Source organism: Rhinopithecus roxellana, chromosome 12 (assembly GCF_007565055.1).
Source record: "Rhinopithecus roxellana isolate Shanxi Qingling chromosome 12, ASM756505v1, whole genome shotgun sequence".
Taxonomy (NCBI): domain Eukaryota; kingdom Metazoa; phylum Chordata; class Mammalia; order Primates; family Cercopithecidae; genus Rhinopithecus; species Rhinopithecus roxellana.
In genome coordinates, this window is record NC_044560.1 from 22,396,219 (window position 1) to 22,416,983 (window position 20,765).

At 54.0% G+C, this 20,765-nt stretch overlaps 1 protein-coding gene and 1 long non-coding RNA gene across 3 annotated transcripts in view; one reads left to right on the forward strand and one right to left on the reverse strand.

Moving 5' to 3' along the window:
* TP73 (tumor protein p73) overlaps positions 1 to 20,378 on the reverse strand; it is an 86,477-nt gene extending 66,099 nt beyond the window's left edge. For both annotated transcript variants that reach the window (XM_010361777.2, XM_030941613.1), the window contains exon 1: positions 20,132 to 20,378. The gene's annotated coding sequence lies outside the window, so the exon portion shown is untranslated. The remainder of the gene's footprint in view (positions 1 to 20,131) is intronic.
* Positions 8,844 to 14,263, forward strand: LOC115900661. The gene is made up of 3 exons (XR_004060313.1): positions 8,844 to 8,985; positions 10,130 to 10,242; positions 13,400 to 14,263. It is a non-coding gene; the product is annotated as an uncharacterized LOC115900661 (long non-coding RNA).
* Positions 20,379 to 20,765: the final 387 nt, after the last annotated feature.

Consider the following 20,765-nt stretch of genomic DNA (forward strand, 5'->3'; position numbering starts at 1 on the left):
GAGTCCCACCCTGACTCAATGCGCAACACTCCCTCCTGGCGTGCTCCCTTCCTATTCTGGAGTCAGCTGCTCAGCCCTGTGACCTCCCTGGCGCGGCAGTGACGGGGTCCACCTGCCCCTCACTCCTTCCAGAGGCAGCCTCTACTCTTCCTCAGAGTGGCTGTCCGCTGGCCCTCAGGGTTGCCTTTCTGATACTGCCTCCCAGCATCCCCTGGGCCCTCACCCTGTGCCAAACCCTCCATATTTTCAAGCTCATTCAATCCTCAGAGGAACTCAGGAGGAGGTCTCCAGGTGTTCCCAGAGGCCCGAGAGGGCGAGCAGCCTGCCCAAGGCTACACAGCTCGGAAGCGCCCAGGCTGGCTTGGACTGGGCTCTGGTGAGCTCCACCTTCCCGCCAGGCAGCCCGTCCTCTGGAGGCCCCGGGTCCTGCAGGGCAGACAACAGCCCAGCCTTCGACCCTGGCGTGAAGGGGGCTCCGGACGATGGCCAGGTTAGCCCAAGAGCCGCCAAGGCCCTGGGCAGGGCTGTGATCTTGTGGGACTCACAAGCGAACGGAAGGGCGCTGGCCACGGTGGAGCTCGGCCAAGGGGCAGCCTGGGCAGCCCGTAGGTCAGGGAGAGGCAGGAACAGCAAGCTGGGGCTGGACAGGGTACAGGGCCACCTAGGTCACATGGCTCGTAGCCTCCATGCTACTCCAGGTCTCAGGGGGCTGCCTCCTGCCGCACTCCCGGCTCTCATACCCCACGCCTCTCCAGGGACAGGCCCACTCCTGGCCATCCCTGAGGCAGTTCCAGCTGGAGCCCTGGAACCCTGAAACCTGCATAGGTGCCAGCCGACCTGTGCTCTCAGCCCAGCCCTGAGGAAGGCTGTGCAGCCAGACCCCACTCTGACCAACACGGCACCCACGAGGGACGGCTGTCAGGAAGCCTCACTTCTCAGGGCCCCTGCAACCCCATTTAAGAGACGCTGGTCTCCCTCGGACCTGCCAGGCCTCCTCTCTCTCAGTACTCACCGCATGGGGAGACATTAGCTTGCTGACTCTTTGCGGGCCAGACCACCAAGCCCTGCCTGCTGTGCTCTGCACTGCAGCCCCAGCACCCACCTGGCACACAGTAGGTGCTCCGTGAAGAAGCGATGACAGAATCAATGAGTTGGTTTGAGCTGCTGGAGCCCAGCAGGTCAGGTCAGGACAGGACCAGGGTAACTGCTGGAGAAGCACCATGTGGGGTTAAACTGCTTGACTTCCTCCTCATTCCTCTTCACTTTTCTTTTTCTTTTCTTTTTTTTTCTTTTTTTTGAGATAGCATCTCACTCTATCCCCCAGGCTGGAGTGCAATGGTACGATCTCAGCTCACTGCAACCTCCGCCCTCTGGGTTCAAATGATTCTCCTGACTCGGTCTCCCCAGTAGCTGGGATTACAACTGGGCGCCATCACGCCCAGCAAATTTTTGTATTTTTAGTAGAAACAGGGTTTCACCATGTTGGCCAGGTTGCTCTCGAACTCCTGACCTCAGGTGATCCGCCCACCTCGGCCTCCCAGAGTGCTAGGATTACCGATGTGAGCCACCGCACCTGGCCTTCTTAAGGGGCTCCTGTATATCCCCCACCTGGACATGGGGCTCTTGAGTAAGTTCAGTCTGCGGGACCCCAGGGAGATGACACCGACATTCTAGAAGCCTGTGCCCGTGTGGTCCCCCTGGTCCCATCATCCCTGCTTCAGGATGGGCAGAGAGATCCTCAGAGCGGAGTGGAACGCACCCAGAGCGACACAGCAAGCCAGGAAGAGTCCACGGTCTCGCCCTCTGAGCCACATGTCCATCCAGGAGGTCAGGCTGGAGTCTTTGCTAAGAACCAAGGGAACAGGATCCAGAGGCCCTGGCCCCTCGGATATTTCCCCAAGACTTCAGGGAGGAGCCGGTCACTCAGTTTCCCTACCCACCGTCTCACCTCCAGCATCACACTTGCACACACGGGCACGCGCACACACCTATTCACATATGCGCACACGTATGTGTCCATAGGCATTGCCACGTACACACTCTGCCCTCCTCACAGCAGATGCCCACAAGCCCCTTCCCTGTCCTCCAGTTTGATGGGTCCCTGAGGATTCCCCAGCCTGGGAGTCCAGCCCTGGAAGCAGGACCCAGGCAGAAGGTACAGGACAAGCCCAGCCCCTTCCTGCCATCCAGGTCTGGGTCAGGCTTGGGAGTAGCTGCGTGAGTGCCAGGGAGGCCAGGGCATGGCTTGCTGTTGCTGGGAGAGGCTCCGGGGCCACAAGAGAGTGGGGGGCTGGGGAGAACTGGGAGGCTCTGGATCGGCTGTGTGAGGCTGAGGATGGCGGCCCCCAGCCGGGAAGCCCCTGGATGTGCCAGGCTGGGGCAGTCACTCTGCGCCTCCTTGGCAGGAAGTGGAAAGAGCTCCTGGCAGGTCCAAGGGGTGGAGGTGGCAGTACCAGAGCCACTTCTGCCCCCCAGCCCAGGGTCACACGAGGAGCCCTAATGTGCCACTTGGGGCAGATGGCTCCCCAGAGCTGTGGCATGTCCCATCAGGAGAACCATGGGCAAGGCCTCCCAACCCTGGCCTGAACAGGACTGTTTCCTGGCTGCCTCCTGGGAGGCCGTAGGAAGGGGCTCTGTGCACCCCAGGGTGGGCCCCTGGAGCCAGTGCACCCACGGTGGCAAGGAGACTCCCCCCGACTCAGGCTGAGAGGAGGGCGAGCCAAGCCCAAGCCTACCTTGGCTAAGCCTGGGCCCCGGAGGGTCGGTGGGGCCAGGTGGAAGTGGCCCTCGGCTGGCTCCTGGCTCCCGCAGGCAGGCGGTGGCAGCAGCGTCCCCGTCGCCTAGGTGATGACATTGGAGCTGCGAAACTAGGCGGCAGCGTGGCTGGCCTGGAGCTGCAGGGCAGCTGGGGGCGGAGCATGGCCTGGAGCTCTGGGGCTGGAGAGGGGCCTGGTGCTGCCGGCCACCCGGCATGCACGCGCCACCCTGCACCCCTGCTCCCCCCGACCCTCCTCAAGGCGACCGACGGGGCAGAGCTCAGGGCAGCCAGGACAGGGCTGTCTGCACCCAGATTTGCACTGGTTTCTACTCCTCATTGTGGACACTTCCAAGCACACTCAGAACTAAAGGGAACGGCCCAGGAACTCATCCACCCGTCCCCAGTTCTCGTCACTCTGACCTGCGGCTTTTTGTTTCCTGGGGCATTTCACAGCAAATTCCACCTATGAGACCATCTCATCTATAATATGCCAGTACATGCTTCCAGCAGGTAAGAACCTCTCTGAAAATATTAGGTAAAACCATGAAATTGCTGATAATCAACTGTTTTGGTCCTACCAACAACAACACACACACACGTGCAGCAAGTTCAGATAATTCAACATTATATGCAGCCATAACACCAAATTCTGAATCTTTAACGCTAGTCAGAGGATTTTGAGGAGCCCTGCCCCAATTCTGGAGAAAGGAATGTGTGTCGCTGCCCCGTGCCACCTTCCTCCCCCGCCCACTGCAGCAGCACGGAGCGGACAGGACGAAAGGGACTTGGCCGACAGGATGAAGGTGAGGATCTCAAGATGGAGAGATGACTCGGGATCTTCCACATGGCCCGATGTAACCACCGTATCCGTATAAGAGGGAGGAGCAAGGACAGGGAGGAGCGAAGGCGCCACGTTGCTGGCTTCAAAGAGGGAGGAAGGGCCCAAAAGTGAGGGATGCAGGTGGCCTCTAAGCCTAGAGAAAGCAAGGAAACAGGCTCTCCCCAGGGCCTCCAGAGGGAGTGCAGGCAGCTCCACCACACTTTGATCTCAGCCCAACGAGCCTGACCTCAGGTATCTAAGCTCCAGAACCAAAAGAAGATAAACCTTGATCACTATAAGCCACTAAGTGTGTGTAATTGGTCATAGCAGCCATAGGAGACTAATCAAATGCCACAAAACTCCAGCTTGGGAAACCTCTCTTGCAAGGATGTCCCCATTGCCTGGGGGCCCTGGAACAGGCCTAGAACCAAATTCCGTCTGAGCAGAAACCCTGCAGGTGCAGGAGGCTTTGCTGGGTAATGTGCACAGCTCACACCGCCCTGCCCAGGGACCAAGGGGCTGGCGTCTCTTGTTGGCACAGTCCCGAGGGATGCCTGGTGCTTTTCTCCGCTTCCTGGGCAGGCAGGGGAGGGCCCGCATCTGTGCCCCACACACAGCAGGAACACAGCAGGCTGTGCACTTGGGAAAGTGGCTCTCAGATCAGTGGCTGTTCCAGGTGAAGTGGCAGCGTGGCAGCTGAGGCTCCCCCACTCCCACTGCCCTGGGGGACACGTGCTGAATGCAGGCACACTGCTGCGGAGCGGTGTGTCTGTGTGCAGTGTGTGCGTCCGTGAGATATAGCGCAACGGCGGATGTATGAGTCATGGAAAGTCAGTGCATTTCTGCCTACGTGCCGCACGGATGTGTGTGTGACCGCTACTCATGGGTGTTGGCTCCCGTTGGGGAGATGGCCCCTCATTGCAGCCCGGTGACTCACTGGAAAGTGTGCCCATGGTTCATTCTCGAGTGCACCAATCTGGGTTCCTTGGCTGCGGTGACCTCCTAGCACGCACCCCTCCTCCCCCACCCCCAGTTCATAGGAAAGTGAGGGGAAAGACCCACACCCAGTGAGGTTGGTGCCTGGCTCCTCTCAACATCCTTGTTGGGGACAGAAGATGGGTGGGTGACAGGAGGAGTGATAGCAGCTGGACCCTGGCCACAGCCACGGCCAAGTTTGTTCCCTGGTCTGAAGAGCAACTAACACAGAGTGACAGTGGCCATGGGCTCTGGGGGAACACTCAAGGGGGAGTTCAAGGAGAATTTTTGCATACCTGTGCACCGTAACACAAGGGTTGAAAAGCTATTCCCTAACTCTCCTACCCTATTTTAAGCTGGGTGGTCCAGATGTGAACTACAGGGCAAGTCCTTGTTTATTTCTCTCTCTGTCTCTTTTTTTTTTTTTTTTTTTTTTTTTTGTTTGAGACAGAGTCTTACTCAGTCACCAGGCTGGAGTGCAGTGGCGCGATCTCGGCTCACTGCAACCTCTGCCTCCCAGCTTCAAGTGATTCTCCTGCCTCAGCCTCCCGAGTAGCTGGGAATACCGGCAGGCACCACCACGCCCGGCTAATTCTTTGTATTTTTAGTAGAGACGGGGTTTCACCATTTGGGCCAGGATGGTCTCGATCTTCTGACCTCATGATCCACCCGCCTCGGCCTCCCAAAGTGCTGGGATTACAGGTGTGAGCCACTGTGCCCTGGCCGCCCTTGTTTATTCCTGTCAGGCAAGAGCTGGAGAGGGGACTGTGCAGATGTGAGCACTGTCTGTTTTCCGCGGCTGCCGTAACCAGTGACCACACAGTGAGCAGCATAGAACGAGACAAATTTACTCTCTTACAGTTCTGTAGGTCAGAGTCCGAGATGGGTCCCAGGGAACTAAAACCAAGCTGTGGGCAGGGCTGGCTGCTTCTGGAGACCCCGGGAGAATACACTTTCCCCTCTTCCTGTCTTTGGGGGCCCTAGGAGAATCCCTACTTCCCCGTCTTCTCCCGGTTCTGGAGGCCCTGGGACAATCCCTACCTCCCCGTCCTCTCCGGCTTCAGGAGGTTGCTGGCATTCCTTGGCACGTGACCCTTTCCTCCATCTCTGAAATGCATCCCTCCAATCTCTGCCTCCATCATCAGCTCCTTCTCTGACGCGTCTTGTGGGGCCCCCTGATACACTGGACCCACCTGGATCCTGCCAGATGGCCTCCCCATCTCAAAATAGCTGAATCACGGTCCCCCTCTTTGCCGTGGGAAATAACATAGACACGGTTCTGGGGATTAGGACATGAAGACCTTTGGGGAGCCACTTTTTTCACCAGCCATAAATGTCCGTCATTGAAAAACATGTGGCCGGGCGCGGTGGCTCAAGCCTGTAATCCCAGCACTTTGGGAGGCCGAGATGGGCAGATCACAAGGTCAGGAGATGGAGACCATCCTGGCTAACGCAGTGAAACCCCATCTCTACTAAAAATACAAAAAATTAGCTGGGCGAGGTGGCAGGGCGCCTGTAGTCCTGCTACTCGGGAGGCTGAGGCAGGAGAACAGCGTAAACCCGGGAAGCGGAGCTTGCAGTGAGCTGAGATCCGGCCACTGCGCTCCAGCCTGGGCAACAGAGCGAGACTCCTTCTCAAAAAAAAAAAAAAAAAAAAAAGGAAAACATGTTTTCTGAGCCCTCTGTTTGGGGGTCAGTCTCAAAGCTGCCCCGGGAGAGACACCCACACTGGCACCGAGTTGCGTCTGCTCAGATGGGGCACCATCCCTACCACCAATGCTTACTCATTTCTGAGCCGAAGGGCTCCTGGGACGGTTTGTTCCTGCTCAGTGAGACACACAGGACAGGCCTCTCTGAGGTCAAAGGGCACCGTAGCCTGCAGCCAAGGCCAGGGAGGTGGGCAGGTGGTGGCGGGGAGGGAGCCAGCAGAGGGGCATTAAAAGTCCCCTGCCCATGCACCCACCTTCACCGTCAGACCCCTACCTTTCTCCCCACAACTCTTCAGTATTTGCCAGCAGCCGCCTATGTGCAACAATGAGTTCTTGAGGGCATGCACAGAAGTGAAACTGTCACTGTGACCCGTAAGTTATGCCCCACCCAACACCCAGCTTACTCTGCACCAGGCATCATTTAAGATTTTACATTCGTTAGTGTGGCAGACACAGCCAGACCCTGTCTCTAAAAGTAAGAAACAACAAAAGAACTGGATGTGGTGGTGTGCGCCTGTGGTCACAGCTACTCAGGACACAGGCAAGAGGATGGTGGCCCGGGCCCAGCAGTCGGAGGCTGTGGTGGTCGCTGTGACTGCGCTGCTGCACACCAGCTGAGGCTGCACATGCAGATTCTGTGTCTTTTTTTTTTTTTGAGATGGAGTTTTGCTCTTGTTGCCCAGGCTGGAGTGCAATGGCATGATCTCAGCCCACTGCAACCTCTGCCTCCTAGGTTCAAAAGTGATTCTCTCACTTCAGCCTCCCAAGCAGCTGGGATTATAGGCATCTGCCACCACACCCAGCTAATTTTTGTATTTTTAGTAGAGACGGAGTTTCACCATATGTTGGCCAGGTTGGTCTCGAACCCTTGACCTGGTGATCCAAAGTGATCCTTGGCCTCCCAAAGTGCTGGGATTACAGGTGTGAGCCACCACGCCTGGTGATTCTGTCTCTTAAAAAAAAAAAAAAATGGCTGGGCATGGTGGTTCACACCTGTAGTCCTAGCCACTCAGGAGGCTGAGGCAGGAGAATTGCTTGAACCTGGAGGTGGAGGTTTCCGTGAGCCGAAATCACACCACTGCACTCCAGCCTGGTGACAGAGTGAGACTCTGTCTAAAAAAAGAGAGGCCGGGCGCGGTGGCTCACGCCTGTAATCTCAGCACTTTGGGCGGCTGAGGCGGGCAGATCACGAGGTCAGGAGATCGAGACCATCCTGGCTAACACGGTGAAACCCCGTCTCTACTAAAAAATACCAAAAAACTAGCCGGGCGAGGTGGCGGGCGCCTGTAGTCCCAGCTACTCGGGAGGCTGAGGCAGGAGAATGGCATGAACCTGGGAGGCGGAGCTTGCCATGAGCCGAGATCACGCCACTGCACTCCAGCCCGGGTGAAAGAGCGAGACTCCGTCTCAAAAAAAAAAAAGAGAGAGACAAACCAAAGAGAGACAAACCAAAGGATCCAGAGGGGGTCAGAGAGTTATGAAACTTCAGAATATGAATAATTTACATAATCCCACTCATGTCGAGTCCTTCTGGTTTTAAAGTTCTGTTTTGCATAAATCTTGTACACTTCATTGCCAAGAATAGACTCTTCCTGTTATTCTAATACTTTCAAATATCAAATCAACCAGCGGAACATTAGACAATGTTCTTGGAGTTCTATTGGCCTCAATCTTACAATGGTGTATTTTGCTATTTTTATCAGAATTCATCATTTTCATATTAATCCAATTAGCATCCTGTTTACCAATACCTCGTGTTTTAATTTGCAGCTTCCTTCTAAAAGCTTGGGGGGGACTTTCACAATTCGACTGTCCTCCCTCATTACTGCCAAATAATTAGTCAAGGAGCTGTCCCTGATCAAAAATTAAGAACCCAGAAGCAAGTTGGAGCATGCCTCACTCCAGAAGAAAACATGACAGGAGACTCGTGCAAGCATGAGGGGACTGGTTGGTAGTCATGATGGCAGCTGGCAAAGACTGTGATAGCAGGAAGGAGAGACATGCACCAAATCGTGAGCATGGCAGACCGCAGCTCATTAACTAGCTCGGAGTTTGCATCTCCTGTTTAACTGACAATGACCGCAGAGCCTTTCGCCTGTAATTTGCGGGCTGACTCCACCCTGCATTGCGCATGGTGCAAACTGCAAGGACCACAAAGAGAAGATGGTGAGTTGCCTTACCTGCTAAATCGTGCACCTTATCTGGGTCATTGGATTCACAGGAATCACCTGCCTTTAAAGAGGGAGCACAGCTTCCCTTTGTAGCCTGACTGCATCTGGCAAGAGTGGCTGGGTTTTCTGCAGAAGACAGACCCCTCTCTTTGGCCCAGCCAAGGCCTCCCGCAGACTCAACAACCCCTGTTCCCCAACCGTCTCACAGTCAGGGAGGACCCACACTGGAGCAAGGCTGCTCCCCTGTCCCCCAAACAACCAGGCCCCGGTCCGACCGGTGGGCACCAGCCAGGTGGACCCTGAGGCCAGGAGGCTGTGGAAGAGAAAGCTGCAGGTCTGGCTTATGTGTTCAGGCTGGTGGAGAAAATGGAGCCAGGAAGTCATTGCTAAAATCACAGGAAATGGTGCAGTACAGGCGAGCGGGAGCTTCCCTGCCCTCTCCAAAGGACCCAGTGAAACATGGCACTTCTTCTGCAGGAGGGGCAGCCTGCCCCCTCAGCCCAGGCTTCCCCAGGTGCCATCCCCACCCTGCCTGACACCTCGGAGCAGCAGGTGAGCAATTAGAGCCCCCACCCCTCCTCACAGGCACCCTGAGCCACGGGGGGCCTGCCAGCTGGTACTGGGCAGGGAAACAGGTGGGTCCTTTCTGTCCAGTGCAGTGGCCCTGGCAGGGGGATACACCCTGGGCTGGGTGGGAGCCCTGCTGGCTCAGGTCCCGCATCTGGGCTGGTAGGAGGGTAGGAGTCGCAATGCCTAGGTGCCTGTGCCCGGGCTGGCAGGGCAGAGGGGCTGCACCAGCCTCACCTGGGCACTTCGAGTCTGCCAGTGGCACCCTTGGGGGTTCTCAGGTCCCACAGGCAGCTCAAATCGAGCTCACAGTGGGGACACAGCAGTGGCCTCCCCAGAGAGCCCGTGGCATGGAGGCAGGTGGGCCCGCCACTGACTGAGGTCAGGACATACCACTACCCCAAAATCTGGCATGGTGGCATCTGAGAAGCCAGGGAAAGCAGAGATAAGTTTCTCTTACAAAAGAAAACTTCATTTTTCTCTGAGAGCCCTCAGAGCGGCTGGAAGAGGCAGCCCCATGTTGTCCTCACACCAGGGACGCCTCCCTGCACTCCCCAGCCAGGTCTGTCCTGAGGCCTTGCGGGGAGCTGATTCCATCTCCAAGGCCTGTTGAGGCCCCTCTAGGCCCCCTTGTGACGTCCCCTCCACAGCCCTGACACCTGCGTTGGGGCTCAGGACACACCACCCCACCCCAAAACATGGCTGGAGAGGGCAGAATGTGCCACCCCAAACATGCCTTGGGCATATCGATTATTTCGAGAAACTGCAGACATAGGAGTGGCTCTGTCCAGCTGCCCGTCTGGGAGAGAAATGAAAGACATTTCCATTCATAAAGGTCGCTATGTCGGGAGGAGAGCGGCTCCAGGCAACTCTGATCACCTGAGAGACGCATGTCCGCATGACGAGCACCTTCATTCACCAGGCAACTCCCCTGCTATAGCTGGTCCACACCAGCCTGCAGCAGCCCCACGCCCCTGTATCTTCCTGCAGCTCAGGATGACACAGATGCCTCTGCCATGTGGCCCCTTCCCCCAGTTTCATCTTCGTGTGGGACTTGCATTTGTGTACATATCATTAAAATGGGTTTTCTCCTGTTAATCTGTCTGATGTCACTTTTCCTCCCCTGCAGCTTGGTGACATGAAAGGATCTCCGTGGCTGGCCTTACTCCCTGTGGATGCCACAGCTGCAGGATACTGGTGCCCCAACAGAAGCCAGTGAAGGAAGAATTCCTGCTCCAGCAGGTGCCTGGTCTCCACCTTCAGGGGCTGCTCAAGGAGAGTGGTGATTTGGGGCAGCAGGAGGAAACATGGGTGTGAACTAGTTCTTTTTTTTTTTTTTTTTGAGACAGGGTCTCACTCTGTTACCCAGGCTAGAGTGCAGTGGTACAATCATAGTTCATCGCAGCCTCGACTCCTCAGCCTCCTGAGTAGCTGGGAGACAGGCGAGCACCACCACACCCAGCTAAGTAGAAAAAAATATATATATACACACACACACACACACAGAGTGTGTGTGTGTATATAATACACATATGTATTATGTGTGTATATATATAAAATGTGTGTGTGTATTTACACTTTGTTGCTTAGGCTAGAGGATAGTGGTGCGACCTCAGCTCACTGAGGCATGAATCTCCCTGGGCTCAAGGGATCCTCCTATCTCAGCTTCCTGAGTGGCTGAGATTACAGGCATGCGCCACCATGCCTGGCTAATTTTTGTATTTTTTGTAGAGACAGGGTTTTACCATGTTGCCCAGGCTGGTCTCGAACTCCTGGGCTCAAGCCATCCCATCTGCTGGCGTCAGCCTCTCAAAGTGCTGGAATTACAGGCGTGACCCATCGCGCCCGGCCAGATCTAAGATTATTTTAAACTATCTAACTTTCTGCATTTCTCTTTGAAGATTTCATTGTTACTTTGATTAAATGAGAATTAAGTATTATTTCATAATGACCTGGGATTCCATTTAATCAAGTGCTTTAAACCTTTTGACATTTTGACAACTTTCCAAAATCACACTCTCAATGAAGTCTTTTTGACCCCGAATTAACGTTTGGGATTTCCCTGGAATATCTCAAAAGGATTCTTTTCTCTCCTTATAAAAAGATAGATTATTTTGCCAATGTTAAAGGGAAAATTTTGTTAAATAAAATAAAAAGATATTAAATAAATTGGGCTTATTTGATCAACTAAATTTGCATAGAAGCACTGTAAAATATGAGGTGATGATTAAGCTTCTCTGAGTGAGTTATATTTGCATGGATATATATTAATATAAGAGTTTCAGACATTTTATGAAATTCTTAGAAATCTGATACTTTCTATACTAGTTGTAATTGCAGTTATTATCTAAAAGTATACACCACAGGAATACCCAAACTTCCTCATCAGTTACATTATAATGATCCCATCATATCTTTAGCCAAGGCCATTTTAAGCCTTTCTGTCATACACAGTTAATTGTTTCACTCTGATGGTTTCCTGAAAGCTTTTGCAAGCAACTGTAATCCTAAAGTCTTGTGTCTTCAAGAAGATTTCATGGGGAAGACTTTGACCAGTACAGGTTTCTGATGCATTAAGATCACACCACTGCATCGCAAGAATTTCCAGAATGTAAGTGAAGAAACTATTTATAACTTACAGCATTCAGGTACATTATACCTTTGTAAGCAAAATTGAAACGATGACTTTTCTCCCTACCTGATCTCTCTAGAATTTGGAAACTATTAGCAATTTTGTTGTCATGGCCATAGAGTTATTTGCTTAAGTTCAATATGAATCTGCTCCCTTGTAATAGGAAACAATTGGAAATATTGGTTAGCTTACCAAGTGTTTGACTGGAATATCATATTTGAGAGTGATGTGCATAAAATCAGATGTGAGTAGCTTTAAGGAACTAAGGTTGACTTTATGGAGCCAATGAAACTCCTTGGAGGAAAACAAAATTGTCCTTATACCTGAATTAAAGGGCTTCTGTGACCTCACAGGTTGAGGAAAGACTGTCATTTTTTGGCAGTATTTCTCAAGAATATATTGGGAACCTTGAGAAAGAGGAATCCACCCAAATCTATAGTATTCCAGGTAAAGTCTGATATCAAGTCCTTGGCTTGACTTCTTAGCTTCAAGAGGCTTTTGAAAGCCTAACCTGAGATTTCTTATTAAAAGTTTCAGCAGCCGGGTGCGGTGGCTCATGCCTGTGATCCCAGCACTTTGGGAGGCCGAGGCGGGTGGATCACGAGGTCAGGAGATCGAGACCATCCTGGCTAACACGGTGAAACCCCGTCTCTACTAAAAAAAATACAAAAGACTAGCCGGGCGAGGTGGCGGGCGCCTGTAGTCCCAGCTACTCAGGAGGCTGAGGCAGGAGAATGGCGTAAACCCGGGAGGCGGAGCTTGCAGTGAGCTGAGATCCGGCCACTGCATTCCAGCCTGGGCGACAGAGCGAGACTCCGTCTCAAAAAAAAAAAAAAAAAAAAAAAAAGAGAGACCATCCTGGCTAACATGGTGAAACATGGTGAAACCCCATCTCTACTAAAAATGCAAAAAATTAGCCGGGCGTGGTGGTGGGTGCCTGTAGTCCCAGCTACTTGGGAGGAGAATGGCGTGAACCTGGGAGGTGGAGCTTGCAGTGAGCCGAGATCGCGCCACTGCACTCCAGCCTGGGCGACTGAGTGAGACTCTGTCTCAAAAAAAAAAAAAAAAAAAAAAAAGTTCCAGCAAAGCTGATCTAAAGAGAGCCTAGCTGGCCACTTACTATTCTTGCTGCACTTGTGCAAATAATTGGGCCAACTTTAACGAGGCTAGACTTATTTTACAAACAAACTAATTTTACTAGGCTAGGCACAGTGGCTCACGTCTGTAATCTTAGCACTTTGGGAGGCCAAGGTGGGTGGATCCTGTGAGGTCAGGAGTTCAAGACCAGCCTGGTCAACATGTCAAAACCCTGTCTCTACTTAAAAAAATAATAAAAATACAAACATTAGCTGGCCGTGGTGGTGCGTGCCTGTAACCCCAGCTACTCGGGAGGTTGAGGCAGGAGAATCACTTAAACCTGGGAGGCAGAGGTTGCAGTGAGCCGAGATCGTGCCACTACACTCTAGCCTTGAGCGACAGAGTGAAACTCCATCTCAATAATAATAATAATAACAATAATAATCTTACTGAGATTATTTTTAGTAGAAAGAGAGGTGATGTAGAGAGAACATATATTTCAGTAGAAAGCCATATTGTGTGCCCCATATTAGATTCTCATCCTGTTTAATTTCCTTGAGGTTTTGTTATCTATTGATGTCTATAAACTGGACTGGTTCCTGATGTTTCTAGTTTCCTTCAGTATCTTGCTGCAACTCTCCAAATTAACACTTTCAATTTTCTCCCACCCTTCTTACTGGAATCACGAAGAATAAAACTGCCCTTTGCCCAGAAATCCTGCAAACTGAAGCTGGACGACTTGAAATAAACATCAGCGAGATGAGCACGGAGGCCAGGTGTGAAGGGCCTCACGCCTGTTGCTGTGTGGGCCTCCCAGACATCACCAGAGACCAAACCGCAGAAGACGCTCGGAGCCCAGGATCTACAAACCGGCCCCGCCACAGCCCGCACGCCCAGAAACGAGTTTTTCGTCAGCTCCAATGATTAGCTTTTTTTTTCCTTTTGTTTCTAAGAAACACCTCTTCAAAGCATTACGAGACAACACACCAACCCAGTTTCTGTACCATGGAGCTTCTTGGGGAAGTTTCTGACTAGGAAACAACGGGGCTCAGGACATATCACCCCAAAATATGACTGTAAGAGGCCAGAATATGCCACACCAAAATGTGACTGTAGGAGACCAGAATACATCACCCCAAAAAATGACTGTAGGAGACCAGAATATGTCACCCCAAAATATGCCATGTTGACATGTTGATTACTTTGAGCTAAAAGAAACTGAGAACCAGCCAACAGATAAAAGCTCTTCGACTCCCTAAAATAAAGCAGTAAAACTCTCTTTTCTAAAGGAAATTGATATCTATAAAGTACATTTTCATTAGTAATGATATGTGCGCCAGGAAGAGAGCCGCGCCAGGACACATTTTCTCACCAAGAGACTGATAGCTTCACCACGAGGCAGCCTTTATACCCAGATGTTTCCTCCCTCACCCTCTCCTCGTTTGTCTCCACCGCTCCCCAGAAGCCCAGGCCCCCTTTCCTTTCTGTCACTGAGGACAGATATCTGCACTGCTCCCATCTGGCTACTGCTGAGTCTCCTGTTTTTATGGCACTTCCAGGCGTAGGTACAGCCTTAAAACTGTTGTCTCTTGTGAGTCTGTCTTTTGTCAATCGTTTATTGGCAGTCTAAGAATCCAGTTGGGAAGAGGGAGGCAACTTTCCCCCCTCCACAGCTTGCTCTTTGGGGAACCTGATTTAATCTCCAAGGCCCACGGAATCTTCCGGCCACTGTCCATCTAGTGTCCCCCATGTCCCCTCCATGGTCCCTGCTCCATGAGACCTGCCTTCTGTGCCCTCACTCTGGCCCCAGCAAGGCCCTTCCTGCCATCTGGTCTCTCCAGGCCTCACTGGAGGTCACCACTGGGATGGCGTCTCCTCTCTGTCCCAACTCCCTGAGAGGTGCCTCTCCAGACCCTTCAGTGCAGGCCGATGCCCCCCGACCCTCTGTAGAACCCACGGCCAGGTCCAGGGCTGGGGCCCAGGTCTCGCCTCTCCTGGTGGGGCTTCTTGTTCAATATGTGTCTGGTTTCTCTCCCTGACTGGGGGCTATATGGCCCAAGCAGTTCCCAGGTAGAGGAGCTGCTGGAGTGTGTGGAACGGCCTGTTTTCCAGGATGCAGGGGCTGTGGAGGAGGCGCCAGGCAGGAGGTGCTGGGGGAGAGGCGGGCTGCCCAACCCTGACCTTCAGTGTCCGGGTTCCTGATCCTCTTCCTAAAAAGACGGGCGTGGCTTAGACTCAGCTTCTTCCCTATTTGCACCACGGCCCCTCTGCCAGCCTGGGGAATCTCAGACGCCTTGGCTGGGAGAATGTTTTAAATACACGAAACAAAATACACAAGATGGTGAGTTACTGAAATGCAGCCGCTCCAGTGGGTTGGATGCAGGCTCCCGGAACGAGCCTCAGAATGTGATGTTATTTGGAATCAGGGTCTTTGCAGATGCCACTTAGGTAAAGGTCTCAAGATCAGATCATTCTGCATTTTCCAGGTAGGCCCCCAATCCAAGGACAGGTGTTCATCTAAGGGACAGAAAAGGAGAGATACACAGGGACACAGAGGAGGAGGCCATGGGAAGACGGTGGCAGAGACTGGGTGGTACATCTGCACACCCAGGAACCACAGGATGGCCGGCAGCCCCCCAGATCCTAGGAGGGAGACAGCCCCCTGTCAAAGCCTCCCAGGGAACCCGACCCTGCCCCCACCTGGCTTCAGATTTCCTGCCTCCACAACTGGGAGACAAACACTCTCTATTGTTTCCAGCCACTTACTTTGTGGTCATTTATAACAGCAGCCTGAGAAAACTGAAAAAGCGACCCTAATATTTAAAAAGCAGAATTGGGAGGTGATCGTATGTGCGTTTCTTTGTTCATACATTAAGCCAGAAGCCTGAGAGCAGATCTAATCACCGCGGTAATTGCTACCGAGCAACAAGCACGAACCACTTTTTAGGATGTTGCAGCAGTTACTGGACACCATGAAATATCAGTGGTTCCCATTGGGGAGGTCACAGGTACTGCTATGATTGTAGTTTGCTGCTTACATTCAAAACTGGAGGAAATGCTGAAATTTGAAGTTAATACAAGGTGCCGTTTTTCCCCATCCAGGCTCACAGCACCCTGGACTCTCTACCCTGGCTTAGATGGTCTGGAAGGGCCCTTCTGGGATGAATATTCCACGCTCCTAGGTGTCTGGGGTCTGTGTCTTGTATTTGCAGCGGGCCTGAGCCAATGGCAGACTCAGGGAAAGGATGGCTTGGCAGCCCCAGGCCCAGTTTCGTGGTCATAGCTGGAGTCCCCACTCCCGTCCTTTGCAGCTGTGTGATCTTGTGCAAGTAGAATAGCCCATTGAAGTCTCAGTTTCCTCATCTGTAAATGGGCATAATTATAGTATCTACCTCAATGGGCTATTGTGGGGATTACAGGGAAAAAATGTAAACTTTTTAGCCAAGTACCAGCTCACAGCCACCATGGGCTAAATGTGAGTTGTTACAGACATTCAAAAACAAGAGATGGGCTGGATTATCATTTTCTTCTTTGGGTCTCTGATGTGCAGCTTGTCCAGGAAAAGAAAGCACTTTGGATGAGCGAGTGTTCAGCCTGCAAAGAAATACTGAGCACAGAGTGGTCAGGCAGAGGGCAGGCAGGAAGTCTGTGAACACATGCATAGGTCCATCCGAGCCCACTTTGGTATAAGCTGTCTTACACTCAAACGCCAATGAGCAGAGGGATTTTTTTTTTTTTTTTTTTTTTTTTTTGAGACGGAGCCTCACTCTGTCGCCCAGGCTGGAGTGCAGTATGCGATCTCGGCCCACTGCAAGCTCTGCTTCCCGAGTTCATGCCATTCTCCTGCCTCAGCCTCCCAAGCAGCTGGGACTACAGGCACCCGCCACCGCACCCGGCTAATTTTTTTGTATTTTTAGTAGAGACGGGGTTTCATGGTGTTAGCCAGGATGGTCTTGATCTCCTGACCTCGTGATCCACCCACCTCGGCCTCCCAAAGTGCTGGGATTCCAGGTGTGGGCCACCGCGCCCGGTCTTAAAGGATGTTTTGAAGACTTTTTCTGACTTTTTGCAAACCCAAGGTTCACCGTGTTGCGATGTTACTTTGGTGTGCTCGGAATCTCAGGGTTAACACCGCTGTTGGGCAAGGGCAGGGCCTCGTCCAGGTTCTGGAGTGGGTGTGTGGCTCCTCTCTCGGACCTCAGCCTCTTCTCTCTACTTTAGCTGTGCCTTTCACATGTACCCAGTGTTATCAATCCATTCTTGGACCTGGGTGGGGCATGCCCTATAAATAAATACTAAACCAGGCATCCTTGCCCCAGTGCATACTTCTGACAGATGCCATCGGCCTCCACCCATGCCTTAGGCAGATGCCTGCCTCGCTGCCATCCCTCCTGCCCTGGAGATAGCTACCAGCTACTAAAGAGCCGGGTCTCTCCCCAGGGCTCCTAGCTCTCCCAGCTCTGGAACAGAGCTTGGGACCCAAAGCCATTATGTGTAGGGACACCGAGCGGGTGCCAGGCACTCTCCCGAGCCCTTCGGATGGCACCTCACTGACTGTTCTCCAAGCCTCTGAGGCAGGAACTATTACCCTACTCTGCAGATGGGTAACCTAAGGCTCCAAGTGGTTAAGTGACTTGCTGGAGTAAATGGGGAAGGGGAGATTTGAACCCCAGCATTCTGACTTCCACACTACTACCTTAACCACTGTGCCAGACCAGCTTCTCCATGGGACTGGCCTTCGGGATTCGGAGACAGCTATCTGTTTGCCGTAGCCTTCACGAGAATGACCGCAAGGCAGGGCTCACATCCCTGGCCATTCTCGAGCCACTGCGGTGCACGGACAAGCCCTGCTCAGCCCCGCCTTCTACTTCTACTCACCCCAGGCAACCCCTGACTGACAACAGGCAGCTGCCACACTGCAGCCTCTGGCACCAACTTTTTATCTTATTTTATCTTTTTTTTTTTTTTTTTTTTTTTTTTTTTTTTTTTTTTTTTTTTTTTTTTTTTTTGAGGCGGAGTCTCGCTCTGTCGCCCGGACTGGAGTGCAGTGGCCCGATCTCAGCTCACTGCAAGCTCTGCCTCCCGGGTTTGCGCCATTCTCCCGCCTCAGCCTCCCGAGTAGCTGGGACTACAGGCGCCCGCCACCTCGCCCGGCTAGTTTTTGTATTTTTAGTAGAGACGGGGTTTCACTGTGTTAGCCAGGATGGTCTCGATCTCCTGACCTCGTGATCCGCCCGTCTCGGCCTCCCAAAGTGCTGGGATTACAGGCTTGAGCCACCGCGCCCGGCCTTTTTTTTTTTTGAGATGGCATCTCGTTCTGTCGCCCAGGCTAGAGTGCAGTGGCGGGATCTTGGCTCACCGCAAGCTTTCTCCTGACTCAGCCTCCCGAGTAGCTGGGACTACAGGCGCCCCCACACCCGGCTAATTTTTTGTATTTTTAATAGAGGCGGGGTTTCACCATGTTTGCCAGGATGGTCTCGATCTCCTGACCTCGTGATCCACCCGCCTCGACCTCCCAAAGTGCTGGGATTACAGGCATGAGCCACCACGCCTGGCCATTTTATCTTTTTTTTTTTTTTTTTTTTTTTTTGAGACGGAGTCTCGCTCTGTCGCCCAGGCTGGAGTGCAGTGGCCAGATCTCAGCTCACTGCAATCTCCGCCTCGTGGTTTCACGCCATTCTCCTGCCTCAGCCTCCCGAGCAGCTGGAACTATAGGCGCCTGCCACCTCGCCTGGCTAGTTTTTTTGTATTTTTTAGTAGAGACGGGGTTTCACCGTGTTAGCCAGGATGATCTCGATCTCCTGACCTTGTGATCCACCCGTCTCGGCCTCCCAAAGTGCTGGGATTACAGTCTTGAGCCACCGCGCCCGGCCCATTTTATCTTATTTTTTGAGACAGAGTCTTGCTCTGTTGCCCAGGCTGGAGTGCAGTGGCGTGATATCAGCTCGCTGCAACCTCTCCATCCCAGGTTGAAGCAATTCTTGTGCCTCAGCCTCCCGAGTAGCTGGGAGTACAGGTGCCTGCCACCACGCTCAGCTAATTTTTGTATTTTAAGTAGAGACTGGGTTTCACCATGTTGGCCAGGCTGGTCTCGAACTCCTGACCTCAGGTGATCCACCCACCTCAGCCTCCCAAAGTGCAGGGATGACAGGTATGAGCCACTGTGCCCAGCCAACTTTTTATCTTATTTTAAAAACTACATACGTAATGCATACATTCATATACGGCAACATTTCAAACACCATGTCCTGTTCTTAATGCAATGCTCTTTAATCTTTTCCCGAATAAATCCAAAGAGGGGTGGCTCAGCGCTCAGTAAGCGCCAGAGGCCGTGTGTTTTGTTTTCTCCTCCCCCAGGGCTAAGCCTGAACAAATAAACAGCAACGACAGCAACAAAAAACAAAACAACAAAAACCAAAGCATTGTGTTAATGAGCCTGAACCATTTCCAAATGTCCAGACAGTGGATAAACAGATGGCAGCACCTTTGGAAGCAAATGACCTCTGGCCAGAAGTTTGGGGTGCAATGCTTTTCCCTGCACCCTTGCTAGTTGAAGATGGTCTACCTGTCCCCTGTTTATGTAGCAGAGATATGCATACTACGTGGGCTCATTTCCTAGTGTCCAGACCAAAATACAAGCTGAATGAAGGTAATCATCGCTCCCCCAGTCCAAGCAGCAGCGGGAAAGGCAGGGGCTGCAGGAGGAGGCGGCCCAGGAGCTAAGGGGGCGGGAGGTGTCTCCCTCCAGGCCGGCCCGGGCCATTTCTTCCCGGGCTTTCTCTACCTGGGACCGCTCCCGCGACAGGCCAGGAGCCCTCAACTGACAAACTCAGAGCCACGGGGAGCTGTCCCTCGGGAAACCATCGAAGCCGCTTAGTAACCAACTGCCTGGGTCAAGGCCCCCGCCCAGATCCTTCTCCCTGTCCAGGGAGGGCCTGGCTCTGGCTCCTCGGGGGAACTAAGGCCTCGGGATTGGCACAGCCCTGCAGGTCGGAGGGAGCGCGCGGGCGGGGAGGAGCTTGCTGGCGATTTCCACCTGCACCCGCGCCCCGCACCCCTGTCTCTTCCCGGGGTTACCCTGCCAACGGCCCTCGGAGCCCGGGGTGGAGAGGGGACAGCAGGAGGAGGGCCCTCCCGGAACCCCTGCGGGGCTGTCTTTGGCGCCAAAGGCGGCCGGAGCTGAGGGCAGGACCCGCATCTCCTCGCAGTCTCGACTCTGGCCGCTCCAGCCCCTCGCGAGCGCCAAGTCCCAGAGGCCCATCCAACTCCGAGGGGGCCCCTGTGTCGCCTTGTCCCAGCTCGCCCGCGATCGCCCTCCCCTCACCTCCCAGCTTCGGAGCCGCGAGCCCAGGTGCCTGCCCAGCGCTGCGCTCCAGCTCCCGCCTGCGGAGCCGAACCGCGCCCCGGCCCCGGCCCTCCTACCTGCAGCCGTCGCAGCCCCGGGCATCGGCGTCCGTCCCGACCGGCCTGGCGCGGGCCCCGGCTTCGCTGCGTCCCCTTCGCGGGCGCGCAGACCTCCGGGCGGGTGCGCGGGCGGGGAGGCAGGGCGGGCGGCCCGGCCCCTAGGCGGGTTATATGGGCGCGGGGAGGGGAGGCGCCGCGGGGAGTAGGCGGCCGCCGGCGTTAGCGCCTTTTTAGCCCGGCGCGCGGGAAGGCAGCGCGGGCCACCGAGTCGCGGCGGGGCCAAGGTCTCCTCCCGGCGCTCCGCCTCCCCAGATGGCCGCGTCCGAGTCGGGGTCCCGGGCGCACTCTGCCCCGCCTCCTTCCCGCCGCCGTTTGGCGCGCGTCTCCCCTTCCCAGGCCGGCGAGGCCGCCCACTCAGGGCCGAAGCAGGTCGGGCGCTAGGGCCCCTCCCGCGGGCCAGACCCGACCGCGACCTTCGGCTGGGCTGGGGACGCCGGTGCCGACTCTGCGCCCGACGCCTGCGTTTCCCCCGGACTCCCTGCTGTCCCCCAGACGGCCCATCTTTCCCGACACCCGGGTCTCTCCGGGCCGCCGCCACTGGCGCTGGGCCCCTCGGCGCGCGGGGCGCTTGGAATCCAGGGGGCAGGGGATG